Raw genomic sequence first — 14,425 nt, 5'->3', positions numbered from 1 at the left:
TACCTTTATTTTATTTATATTTATGTAGTGCTGAGGATGGAATCCAGTGCCTCACACATCCTAGGCCAACTCTGAGCTAAAACCCAAGCCCCAATTTTTAACTTTTGATAAGGATACCAGTCATCCTGGATTAGGACCCACCATAATATCTGCATTTTAACTTCCATTATTCCTGTAAAGACTGTCTCCAAATAAGGTCATATTCTAAGATACAGGCTAAGGTTGCAGGGGGAGTGGTGATCTGATATAGGAGCATGTGGGGACACAAAATGGGAAGCCTACCAATCGCTTGGGAGAGTAAGAATAGTTTTTGCTTGAGCCAATGGCCTCTGGGTTATGAATCCCTTTCTATTCTTTTTCTGGCTACCCAGCTGGGCAGGTAGTAAAAAGTGACTTACCTGGGAGGTGATACAGATAGCACCAGTGTGATCTTCAGAATCATACTAATTAGGTTAGCAACCTTGCACTAACACCTACTAGCTGTGACCTTGGCAAAGTTACTCGCATCTCCACGGGCTCCATTCACCTCCTTGGTAAAATAGGAATAACTCATAGAAATGTAGTGGTGTTATGATGAAATGTAAAGTCCATAGTGCTTCATAAATTCTGGCCATTGTTATTATTCATGGAACTGGCTTTACCTTCAGTGGACCTAAATAATTTCCACAAGGGTTGACTCATACTGCTTTTATCAAAAAATCAGATATGAACATGCTAAAAAAATTCTAGGAAAGCTTTGTGTGCAAACCAAGAACTATATCTACTCACCTCACATTCTGAACCTCCATTCTGTAGCCATTTTACAGCTTTTGATAAAGGTTTCAGGGAGTAGATAGATGCTCTGGCTATCTTGGCCTTTGTTTTGAGATTTTGAACACATTATCTGGGAATTTCATTCCTCTAGTGGTAGTCTTTCATATACAGAACTCCTACACAACCCAATCACCCACTCCCAGCAGTAAAGTTAGACCTAATTATGTGGTGGCTTTAGCTTGATTTGTTATGGCCCTTTTGGAATACCTACTTGTTTTGTGTGTACCTTGTAAGGCTGGATATTTATTGATAGAAGTGTTTTTATCAAGTGCAAAATAATACTGAACTATAAATTGACAAAGCATAATTTATCCTCCAATTTTCTTGCAGATGCTTTGAGTGACATAAAGTACAGATAGAAAAGAACAGAAAATGTTTTTAACTTGAGTATTAAGTAACCTTCATAAAAAAGTACAATGGGAAAAATGTGTGGCTTGTCATCTAAATATTAGGCTTACTGTAAAGTTAGTGAGCTTTCATGGAACTCAGTTACTGGTTATCTGAACACAAAATGCATAAAAGGCAGACATTTATGAAGCACTTCCTTGAACCCCCGAACAACTATCACAACATGCTATCAGGCCCAGCTTGTGTTCTAAAAAATTGCCCCTGGGCTTAACTGTGTGATGCTGGGTTACTATTTCACTGGTAAGGAGTCTTCCACCAGGCAAATGCTTACTGCTGCATTCTAGTTTCCAAGAAAGGAGAGAGGACACCTGTGTTCTGAAACATCTAAGACTGATGTGCTAGGCAAAAACAAAACCCAGCAGCCTTTTTAAATTATGCAAGTGCCAGTTGAAACAGCCAATTTCCACTACCTCTTTGATCCAAATTACTCCTTCATGGTAGAAGGTTCTTTTTCTCTCTGGCAGAAAAATTCTCAACCCTAAATTTCCATGTCTTAATACAAAAAAAAAAAAAGTCACTTCCTAAAATCCATCTCTCTTTCCAAAATTCAACAGAACTCATCACTAATATTTTTCTTCATTGTGTTAAATCTAACATGGGTAAATTTAGAGTCTAAAAATACAAAAATTCATTTTGCACCACTAGTTGTATTTTATTACATAACAGCAAGAGGCAAGTTATCTGCAAATAATAACTGCTACAGAGCTATATTCTCTAATTAAACATATTTATTTTTTCACTTGGAGAATCATTCCATAAAAAACATTTTATTTTAAATTACAAAAAAAAAAAATGCGTGTGTATATATATTTACATGGAACAAAGGCAGTGGCATTATTTTTCTAGTTATAACTTACAGTAAAAGGAAATACAAAAATACTTTCCATAGTCATAAATACTTTCTATAGTCATACTTTCTTAAACTATCAAATAAATACATTTAGTAACAATCTACTGCTACTACAGTGTGGCTACAACTGTGAAATAACTAAAATTTAATATCAGACTCCTGGATTTACAATACTCTATTTTTTCACTGATTTCTTCATCCACTTAATTTTCTTCTTTAACACTTGATGATCTTGTTTTAAAATATACCGAAAATATCTACAACCTAAAAAATAAAATGAGCAAAAAATTTTAATACTTATCATCCAAATTTTTAAAGTACATGTGTATAGTTTGAAATTTTTGCTTCAACTCTATATATACCAGTATGGCCCACACATATTCTAAGAGCTGCCACCAATAAAATGTATTACTTCACAAAGATGTTTTTGATCCATTATAATTAAGGCATATATTTTAGCTTTTTTCCTTCTCTTTCCCCAAATCCTATAGTGATATACACATTATTATGTACATTCGTACATTAAAGGAATATTCTCCAAGATCAAATTAGTACTACTTCCCTCTCAACTTTAGCTTCTAAGTCAGCAAAAGAGGCATTATCACAGTCAGAAAAAGGTAAACAAACTACAAAATACACCTCCTTTGTAAATCCACTAGAGAGCTTAACTAGCAAAGCAACCAAATAGCTGAATTTCAACCAGAAAAGGTCCCTCCACAGAGCAAGGGGCCCATCTTGTTTCTCATACAGAATGGGGAGAAAGCTAGCATACCCCATTCTAAGCACAAAGCAAAAGCAGACCACAACCAGAATTTGAGTACTGTGGTGTAATGATGATAACCAGAACAAGAGGGAAAAAAAAGCTCAGCTTTTGAATAGATTCACTCTCTCCACACTAACACCCAGACAGGAGAGATGTGCCCATTTTCAGGCATAACAACACCTGATATTCCTGGACAACTTCAGAATTCATAAAGCCCTTTGATGTGATGTTCACTTGATATTTCACAAAGGACAATCCCAGTGTCCAAATTCCTTTGGACAATCCCAAAGGTTAATTGCTTGACCTAAGTCACATGACGAGTAGAGAATGAGAAAGTTAGTCCAGGTCTTTGGACTCCAAATTCATAAAGTAGAAGAAGATAACAAGTGAACTGAAGAATCTCTTTAGGACACCTTAAACTCCCTAGCAAAATATATCTTACTAGTTGTCATCATACACATCATTTCTGTACATTTTGTAGCAGTTTCATTTCAGTACTGGCTAACTTTAATATTTCAGTGGTACAAAGCCGGTACGAGTTTTATTGGCCAAAATATTCCATAAAGAAACAATCAATTTCTCATTCCTTTTAAGAAGACTATTTGACAAATTAATGGGAGGCATTCTTAAGGAGAATTTTTCTCCTTACAGGAACATTTAAGTGTATATAATACAGATCTATTAAAGAACAATGAGGTATGAAAGAACATTCTTGATTAGTAGACAGTTTCAGTAAACCTATGCAACAAGGCCAAGCAGTCAGTGATTGTGAAACAGTCTTGCATAGTGCATCTTAATGCCCCCAACAACACCCAAGTCAGAGCATGAGAAATAATCACAATCAACAACATGAAAGCACTGTTTCTAACCCTAGGGGATTCCTTATAAGCACATTACCAGTTTCCAACTCATGATCCACTCTTTATTTTTGTTGTTGTTGTTTAAGGGGATACTGTTGATTGAATGCAGGAATATTCAACCACTGAGCCACATACTCATCACTCATCCCTATTTTTGTATTTTATTTAGAGACAAGGCCTCACTGAGTTGCTTAGTGTCTCGCTTTTGCCAAGGAGGGCTTTGAACTTGCAATCCTCCTGTCTCAGCCTCCGGAGCCATTGGGACTATAGGCATGCACGCCCAGCTCAACAATTATTTCTTGAGCATCCAGAATCCTTATGGACCACATTAGATAAGTTCTACAGTCAAAGAATGGTCATATTCAAAAGATAAAATTAAAAGAAATAAAAAATGTACCTTATCCTAGCAGTACTCCAGCTACAAAAGCTTTCTCACAGGTCAAATCTGTATCTTCCTTCCAATCACTTTTTGCCCAAAAGTAGCTGAAGTGAAAGGTTGGCCACCAGTTTTTCCTGGAATTCCATTCTTCTTGAACCCAACATGTCAAAAGGGAATGTCAGTGATGGGGACAAATCTGTACATTAGAATTTGATTTTAGCTATAGGAAGCTATTTCCAGACTAACATCAGCAATAACATAAAATCAAATACTTTTTAATTCTCTTTGATCTCCACATACTGATTTCCTCTTAACTAAATAGCCAGTTCATTACAGTAAAGTGATGCAGTGATTCTGAAGTAATTTTTTTAAAAATTTCAGATATTCCATTTACTATTGATCTTGAGCAGGTTGCTTAACCTCTCTGATTCTCAATTTCCTTGAGGATAAAAATGATACTTATTTCATGACATTGTTATTAGGACTAAACTAGACCAGAAGCAGGTTTCACATAAAGCTCCTTTTACAGTATCTGGTACACAGCAAATGTTCAATAAATGCTATCATAATTATTTAAAAGTTACTTTAAAACCTTAAATTATATGCTACCAAAATTTAATTAAAATGACATTATTATAAAATACATAAATACATGGATCTCACAACTGAATAGCAATGCTAAATGTTCATCAATAATTTGAGGATACACTTATTTAGCACCTGTATGTCTCCTGTGCAAAACTTCTAGAAATTTAAAAAGCAAACATTATGTTTCTTGGCTTTCAAAAGCCCTATGATAGCTGGGTGTGGTGACGCACCCCTATAATCCCAGCGGCTCAGAGGCTGAGGCAGGAGGGTAGCAATAAGCAACTGGATGAGAGACTTTGTCTCTAAATAATATACAGAATAGGACTGAGGATGTGGTTCAGTGGTCAAGTGCCCCCTGAGTTCAATCCCTGGCAAACCCCTCCCCTGCAAAAAAAAAAAAGCCCTATGGTTTAGCAGGGGTTTAAACAGTCCTTTATATTTGAAAGGAGTTTACATTGAGAGTACCATCTGAATGCTTGCCCACCCTCCACAAAAATTCATGTTAAAACCTAATCACGGGCTGGGGTTGGGCTCAGAGGTAGAGCATGCGTGGGTCACTGGGTTCAATCCTTAGCACCACATAAAAATAAAGATATTGTGTACACCTATAACTAAAAAAATAATAAATATAAAAAAAAAAAACCCTAATCACCACTGGAAATAATTAGGACATGAGGAGATGAATCATGACCTAAATTAGTGATCTTTTAAGAGAAGCCCCAGGCAATTGCCTTGCTCCCTTCCACCATAGAAGGAACCCTCTATGAACTGAGAATCTTGTTCTTTATCAGACAATGAATCTGCTGGTACCTTCACTTTGGACTTCCTAGCCTCCAGAACTTGTGAAAATAAATTTGTTATGTAAAAGCCACCCAAATTATGATATTTTGTTACAGAAACCCAAATAGACTAAGATATACATTTTCCCCCCAAGATCAGTTTAAGTCTGAAACAAGTTTCCACTTACCCTGGGTACCTTATACAACTAAAATTAATATATAAACAATTTTGTGATATCCTTTATTCTGCCAAAAAATAGGTAAACTTTTACATATCCAGCTCACAATGGACTTACAAGATGTAGTATTTGATAGTACACAGTATCTGGAAAGAATTGTTGTATGTTAAGTTTGTGACTTTGCATTTTCTAGCTTCTGACATTCAGAAGAAAAGAGCTGAAGAAATCCAAAAGTACAAGCAAATAAATGCTGTGTTTATTACTCACTCCATTAAGAGCTGTCTCAGATATCTAGCCAAATATTTCCATGCAGTTATGTTCTTAGTGCATCCAGCAAAATCCAGGACTCCAAACAATACTTTCAACCCCAATTTACGGAGTTCTTCTTTTTCTGCAACATTCATAACAGTTCAGGTTTAAATAAGGTATTGATTGAAGAAGTGCATAAAGCTAAAAAGGTATGTACAGCTGATCAAAATGAATTATGTAAGCCTTCTAGTTTGGTTAATGGTTTAAAACAATTCATTATGCTCATATTCCTGAAATAAATCAGAAGAACGCTCAATAATATCAAACATGCTAATGAGGTCCAAGTGTTCAGTTTGATCCCTATATTGATTATATGCACTAATTCATATACTATGGAGAACATGAGTTAAAGTTCCTGCCCTATTTTCCCATCTTTGGAACTTCTCTTCCCTTAGGTAAAAAACCGATGCAATCTTTGCACCGATTTATTTGGATTAGTGGACTGATTTTCATTTAAGAAGCATGTTATTTTCTATACTGAAGCCCAGGAGGCATTAAAACAAAGTGAAATTACATAACTTGAAGGCAATTTTCTTTTTCCAATTGGGAAATGATGTTCTACAGCAGGAGTAGTCAAACTTCTGTAAAGGGTCAGATAATAAATATTCTATATATACTAGTCTCTATTACAACCACTAGTTCTGCCATTATGGTGCAAAAGCAGCTATAGAAAATACATAAATAAATAAGTTCTAATGGAACTTGATTTACAAATACATGCATGAGGTCAATTTGGCCACTGGGACATAGTTGGTTAATTCCTTGACTATAGCTTATCTGTACAAAGAGGCATAAAACAAAAACTTGTTTACCTGATTTTCTAAGTAACATATGGAATTCTAACATCAGTCTATGCAAGGGTACAATCTGATACAAATTCTGGAAAAAAAATCTTGTAATTGATACAAAGACATTTCTCAAATTTAAGCTTATGTTCAAATAAAGCTCTCATTGGTTAATATACTCTCAGTAAGTTATTCAAGGATTTAAAAGATATTTTGCTTTGATCCAATTTTAACTTGGGTATAAAAAGTATTCTCTGTAAATAATTTTTTTAAAATAAAAATGCTACTAACATGATAGACAAGATTATCGGAGGAAACAGATGGGGGAGAATTCTTAATTTGCATCTTATACATAGCTACAATATTTACCACACTTAAAATAATTTATTTTCAGAAGCAAGGACTGGGGGCAGGGGGGGGCGGAGAAATCACACAGAAAATACCAATCAGAAGAGATCACAGATTACAAAGTTTTATATACACATTACATATAAGATATTGTGAAATGCCTTTATATAATACATAAAACAAAAATTCAAAAAGGGGCAACAATTTGGGAGACTGGATTTAGGAACACAGTACCCTAAAGTTATTTGGGTAAACAATTTAACAATTTTTTTAAAGTATTTATTTTTTGTTTTAGGTGGATAAAATATCTTTTTTTATGTGGTGCTGAGGATTAAACCCAGTGCCTCACACATGCTAGGCAAGCGCTCTATCACTTGAGCCACAACCCCAGCCCACAATTTAACAATTCTTCACACAACAGGAACAAATTTAAAGGTTTTCCTCTCTGAAAACAAGGACTATTTTTATGAATATACAAAACCCCCAAATTTTTAATTATTTCTCATTTCAATACACATAATACTAAACAAATTCATTGTCTACTTTCCGAAGTACTTTGAACTTAAAATGAAATAATTCCCAACAAAACAAAAAATAGTTTGTTAACTTCTCTTAATGATTTGTAAAAAATCAATCAACCAGGTTCAATAATAAAGATCAACATACCAGTATCAGAGAATATTATTAAAACTTGGTTCCTACCAAAATCACATTGTATACCGCTCAAGTCACTTAGTTTTAACTTTTTAATTGAAATATATGTACTAGAAAGGTATAAGTCCTATGACATTGAATAAATCATCACAAAATTTAACACAGCCAGGTGACCAGTACCCAGATCAAATAAAAGACCATCAGAATTATAAAATTTCTCCATCAGAAAGATTCCTAGGAAAACTGGGAATGAAACCACCATTTGGCCCAGCTATATCCCACTCTGGTTTATACCCTGCCTTTTCCAAGACTCCGATTACAGTATACTATAGAGACACAGTCACATCAATGTTTATAGTAGCACAATTCACAATTAGCTACATTGTGGAACCAAGCTAAATGCCCTTCAGTAGATGAATGGATAAAGAAAATGTGGTATACACACACACACACACACACACACACACACAATGGAATATCACTCAGCATTAAGAGAGAATAAAATCATGGCATATTCAGGTAAATGGATGGAGTTGGAGAACATCATGCTAAGTGAAGTAAGCCAATCTCAAAAAAACAAATGCCAAATGTTTTCTTTGATATGAGGATGTTGATCCACAATAGGAAGAGGTGGGGGGAGCATGGGAGGAATGGAGGGACTTTAGATAGGGCAAGGGGAGGGGAAGGGGAGGGAGGGAGTATGGGGGTAAAAAAGGCAGAGGAAGAACATGGACATCATTACCCTAAGTACATGTATGAAGACACAAATGGTGTGACTCTACTTTGTGTACAACCAGAGACATGAAAATCCTGCTTTATATGTGTAATATGAATTAAAATGCATTCTGCTGTCATATATAACAAAATAAATAAATATATTTTTTAAAAAAATTTCTCCATCAACTTTAGAAAATTCTTAGCCATTAACTGTTCAAATACATATATATTTTTATTATTATTTGTTTTTGTCCCATTTTCTGCCTCCTCCAAAACTCCAATTAAAGGTATCAGACGTTTCCACCAAGTCCCCAATACAATCTTTTTTTTTAATTTTTATTTTTTTAGTATTTTTAGTTATAGGTTGGCACAATGTCTTTATTTTATATTTATGTGGTGCTGAGGATTGAACCCAGTGCCTCATATATGCTAGGCAAGCGCTCTACCACAGAGCCACCCAGCCCCCAATGCAATCTTTTTTGCACTCTCCACCCTTTTTGCTGTCCTTTAGGTTGCTTTTTCTACACATTACACTAACCCTCTCTTTTGTCATACCCAATCTGCTATTAAACCCAACAATTTGAGCTCTTAGATCCCAATACTGTACTTCTCAAAAGGAAAACAGCATTTCTCCCTAAGTCTATCTTGTCTTAAGAATAAATGTTCACCCTATTGATTTCCTAATCGACTTTTAAAAGAAGACTAACAGATAAGAATTTCTGCTAGTCATCTGTATAGGCTGAAAAGAACCTTTCTTCTTTCTCCTCTAAAACAGCAGATTAAAAACTGACCACTAAATATATAAAGGACTACTATAGGAGATGGGGGTGCAGTTTACAGCACCCGTAGTCTATCTGAGGCCCTGTGCTTAATCCTGACACACAAATTTCTACAATTCAATACTCCAAAATCAAACAATCAAATTCAAAAAAGGGCAAAGGACTTGAATACTTGGAATAGACATCTCTACAAAGATGATAAATAGCCATAAAAAGATGTCCTAGCATCACAAGCCATTATTATGAGACACCACACTACTGGAATACAATACTACTAGAATAGCTACTATCAAAATGAAAAAAAGTTAAGAGTTGGCAACAATGTAGAAAAACCGAAAACCTCATGCATTGCTGGTAGAAATGTAAAACAGACATAACTAAAATGACTACAACCCCCCAAAAATATAGAATATCAAACAATATCGAACGTTTGACAGGATGTAGAGAAGCTGAACTCTGAAACATAGATGGTGGGAATGTTAATGGTACAATCAATCACTTCAAAAAACAGCTGATGGTTTCTTAAGAAGTTAAATATCTATTTTCCTTACTCAGCAATTACACACCTACCCAAGAAAAACAAAAATATATGTGCACTCACAGAAATACACGAATGTTCTTAGCAACATTATTCATAACAGTCAAAAAGCCAAATGTTCATCAAAAATTTAATGTATAAAAATGAAGTATTACTCAGCATTAATAAATTGCTAAAACAACATCATGGCAAAAACTCAATAACATGCTGAGTAAGAGAAGCCAGACACCCCCCACAAACAAAAAAAAAAAGTATAAAACTGAGATTACATTCATATGAAAATCCAGAAAAGATAAAATTAATCCATGATTTCAAAAAGCAGACCAGTGACTGCCTGAAGGCAGGAATATGTGGGTAATGGGTTGTGAAATAAAGAACTTTTGGGAGTGACAACAATGCTTTATATCATATTATTAGGAAAGTGACATGGATATATGTTAAACTAAGCATATGCTTGCAATAAGTACACTTACTATATATAAGTTAAAATTTCAATCGTTGATTAAAAAAAAAATGCAGAATTCTCCAACCAGAGTGGCAAAGGGTTTCTAAAACACAGATCCTCTCTCCTCAGTAGAAGTAGAGTGTCTTCCTAGAGCCTGCAGAGGGAGCAACTTTCTCTGTATACCTTAGCATACTATTCATACAATGTCATTTTCTATGAGTGCTATAATATAAAAAGTTAGAAAACAATAACCTCGAAATGTTTGAACATAAACCTCCAAAACTGTTCAAATAGTGAAATAAAAAATCTATACCTTAAGCACACTTAACAGTTTCGCTCTTGGTGCCTTTTCCTTCTTTAGAAAATTGTATAAGTATATATGGGCATTCGGATTTGATGGGAACTTTTCATCATAAGCATAATTAGTAAGTATCTTTCAGGCTTCATCTTGATCACCATAGAATTCCAACATCTATATAAAATAAGTTATAATATCTTAGCTGAATTTTATAAGATACAAAAGATAATACACAACTTCATTGCTGAGTACAAAATTGACAAAGAGTACCACAGAAGGAACATGCTTCCACTAGCATATATGTTACATCATCTATGAAAAAAAATCACCTTAAAATAGAGGACTATAAAGTTCATTTTTCCTTGTGCTATTTTGTTACTGAAAAAAAATAGTAATTTCAACATAAGAACTATTCCTATAAGAAATTCATGTCCTCAAAGCGAGAATATATATAATTTGGGGGTGGGGGGACAGGGATTGAACTCAGGGGAACTCGACCACTGAGACACATCCCCATCCCTATTTTGTATTTTATTTAGAGACAGGGTCTCACCTGTCTCTGCTTCACACCTCGCTTTTGCTGAGGCTGCTTTGAACTTGTGATCCTCCTGCCTCAGCCTCCCCAGCTGCTGGAATTACAGGAGTGTAATCCCACCTCACCCAGCTTCATATCAAAAATATTAATGACTAAAATATGATGCTTACTAACCTCAGTGCCCCATTTATAACTTCAGTCACAAAAGAGTGCATAACAATTATAGCTTCTTCCATTTTGTTTCCATCTTTTCATGTTCAGCACTTTAAGTACTCAAACTTTCAAAGAATGATTTATTTTGAAAACTTATTCCAATTGTTCAGTATCAAAGCCCTCTGACAAATGACTTTTTTAAAAAATATATTTTTTAAAAAAGTATTTTACACAATACCATTATTTTATATATTTACTATTTTTTTTAAATGTGGTGCTGAGGATCGAACCCAGTACCTCACACATGCTGAGCAAGCACTCTACCACGGAGCTATAACCACTGCCCACAAATGGCCTTTTTACAATGACTGTGAGATGATAGAGAATCTTCATAAACTTTCTAGAAGCCATTATTCTTCATCTCATATATTGTGACCTAGTTTCAGATTTTTTTGTTCACTTCGTTTTATATCCCAGCAAATCATAAAAGATCTTTCAGCTTTTAAGCTCAACAAGAATAATACAGAACAGACACTTACAATTATATTATTATTTACTTTGTAGATATTTGGCTATCTTTCAGGCTTCATCTTGATCACCATTTGGTGATCAGTCTTTTGGTGAAGGCCCAGACAGTTTATCCAGTAATGAAAAAAAAAGTAACATCAACAGCTTATTAATAAACAAAATGCCAGGTGCAGTGATGCACACCAGCAATCCCAGCAGCTTGGGAGGCTGAGGCAGGACAGAGTTCAAAGCCAGCCTCAGCAAAAGCGTGGTGTTAGCAATTAAGTGAGACCCTGTCTCTAAATACAAAAAAGAACTGGGGATGTGGCTCAGTGGTTGAGTGTCCCTGAGTTCAATCCCTGGTACCTGCCACCACCTCCTCCCCACAAAAAACCCAAATTATTTAGACCAAGAAAGAAATATGCCATACTCTTTTTCTATTTATTTAGTTAGATTTACAATTTTTTCCATTAAATTTCCTCCTGATCAATAAAGATAATTAAGCATGCAATCTCTGCATAGGCTTAAGACAAAAATAAAAACAATACAATTTTATGAAAAGTCTACTTACCTCTACATAACTCTTCACAAAAGGGTCCCAAACTCCAGGAGTTTTAATCAATCCACAAATATTTACAGATGTCTTCTAGCTGTCACTGAGCATACTTTGGGTTGCTGAACTGTATGCATAATCATTTTCATCTGCCCGAAGATAAAAAAATTTTAAAAGTCATTTGGTGAAGGCCCAGAGTTCAATCCCCAGCATCACAAAAAAACAAAAAAAAGAGAGAAAAGTTGTTTAGTATTGAGAACTTCTGTTAAGACAATAGTAAACTGAGCTATTGTTAAAAGAATAATACATCATGCTCAAGTGGGATCTATTCTAGGAATGCAAGGTTGGCTTAACAACTAAAAATCTATTAATGTAAATAAAGATCTACTGATCTAAACCAAATCAGTAGACCAAAGAACAAAAACCACATGATCATCTTGTGACCATTGACAATCTAGGAACTTTCCACAATCTGATTAAACAGTATCTATGAAAAACCCACAGTAAACATGAAATTTAATAGTGAAAGATTGGATGCTTTTTTCCCTAAAATCAAGAACAAGATAAGAATGTCCCCTCTCACTATTTGTATTCATTATACTGGAGGTTTTAGCTAGGGCTTACAGCAAATATTAGAAAAGACATCTAGACTGAAAAGGAAAACTATATTTTCTATCTAGAAAATTCTAAAATTCCATTAAAAATTTATTAGAATTAATAAATGAATTCATCAATGTTGCCAGGTACAAGATTAATACAATGAATGAATTTACAATGAAGAAGCAAAAAATAAAATTAGGAAAACAATGCCATTTGTAAAAGCATCAAAAACTAAAAATAAAAGGTGTAAGTTTTAAAAAAGAGATGAAAAGTTCCATCTGAAAAGTAATATTGTTGAAACAAATTTCAAAAGACCCAAATAAATATAAAGACACCTCAGATACATAGGTTGGAAGACTACTATTGTTAAACTAGTCTACAGAGTCCTATAATTTCTATCAAAAGCGCAGGTAATCTTTTTGTATAAATGGACAAGCTAACTATAATTTATATGAAAATCCCAGGGACTGAGAATAGAATAAAAAATTTTTAAAAAGAACAAAGTTGGAAGATTCATACCATGACTTTACAAATCCATTACAAAGCTACAGTAAGCAAGACAGTATGATATAGGTGTAAGGACGAAAATACATAGATCAATGACAGAAAACTGAGTGTACAGGAACAACACCTTCATGTTTATGGTATCTGATTTTCAAGAAGGGTACCGAGATAATTCAGTAAGAAAATACTTGTTTTCAACAACTATGTTGGCACAACTGGACATTCACATGCATAATAATTTAGTTAGATTGTTTCCTAACTCATATCACACACAAGAATTAACTCAAAATAGATTAAAGACCTAAATGCTAGAGTTAAAATTATAACTCTTATAAGTGAAAATCTCTGTGTCCTTTAAGTGGGCAATGGTTTCTTGGATATGCCAACAAAACCACAAGCAACAAAAGCAAAAACACATAATTGGACTTCATTTAAAAAACAATTGTGTTTCAAAGGACATCAGCAAGAAAGTAAAAAGACAACCTACAGAATAGGACAAAATATCTCCTATTAAGAGATTTCTATTAAGTCTATCTACTAAGAGACTTCTGTCTAGAATATATAAAGAACTCATGACCCAATAACTAAAAATTAATGGTTTAATCAAAGTATATGCAAAAGGTATAAATATAAATTTCTCCAAAGGCATACAAATGGCTCACAGGCACATGAAAAGAGCTCAACATAATTAGTCCCTATAGAAATGCAAATCAAAACCACAAATACCATGGACTTTAGTACCCTTCCATTGATAATGGTGGTAATTTAAAATAGTGCAGCGAATTTTCAAAAAAGGGGTACTGCTGGTCAGCATGTTTTCGGTTGGTGCCCAGCACCTGAGGCTGCGCGGAGCGTGGGTGGCGCTCCTCCAACCCCAGGGCCGCACCTGGCTAGGCCTCGCACCAGGGAGGGGCCGGCAGGCCGAGCAGCCCCCCAGTGCAGGCGGCAACGGTACCCTTGCACTCCCCAGGGTGCTACCTCCAAGCACCACCAACGTGAGCCAAGGGGCAACACGGGAAACCGCAGGACCCGCCCACCCCTGCGAGGGCCCGGCCTCGCTGTCATGTTCCTGGCAGGAAGA

General features: G+C 35.0%; 1 pseudogene; it reads right to left on the bottom strand.

Annotated features, from left to right (window-relative positions):
* Nucleotides 1-2,222: 2,222 nt before the first annotated feature.
* LOC143640135 (TATA box-binding protein-associated factor RNA polymerase I subunit A-like) lies at nucleotides 2,223-14,158 on the bottom strand (annotated as a pseudogene).
* Nucleotides 14,159-14,425: the final 267 nt, after the last annotated feature.

The sequence above is a fragment of the Callospermophilus lateralis genome, unplaced genomic scaffold (assembly GCF_048772815.1).
Source record: "Callospermophilus lateralis isolate mCalLat2 unplaced genomic scaffold, mCalLat2.hap1 Scaffold_123, whole genome shotgun sequence".
In the NCBI taxonomy this organism is placed as follows: domain Eukaryota; kingdom Metazoa; phylum Chordata; class Mammalia; order Rodentia; family Sciuridae; genus Callospermophilus; species Callospermophilus lateralis.
Note: the sequence above shows the minus strand (reverse complement) of the source record. Positions and strands in the feature narration are given on the sequence as shown.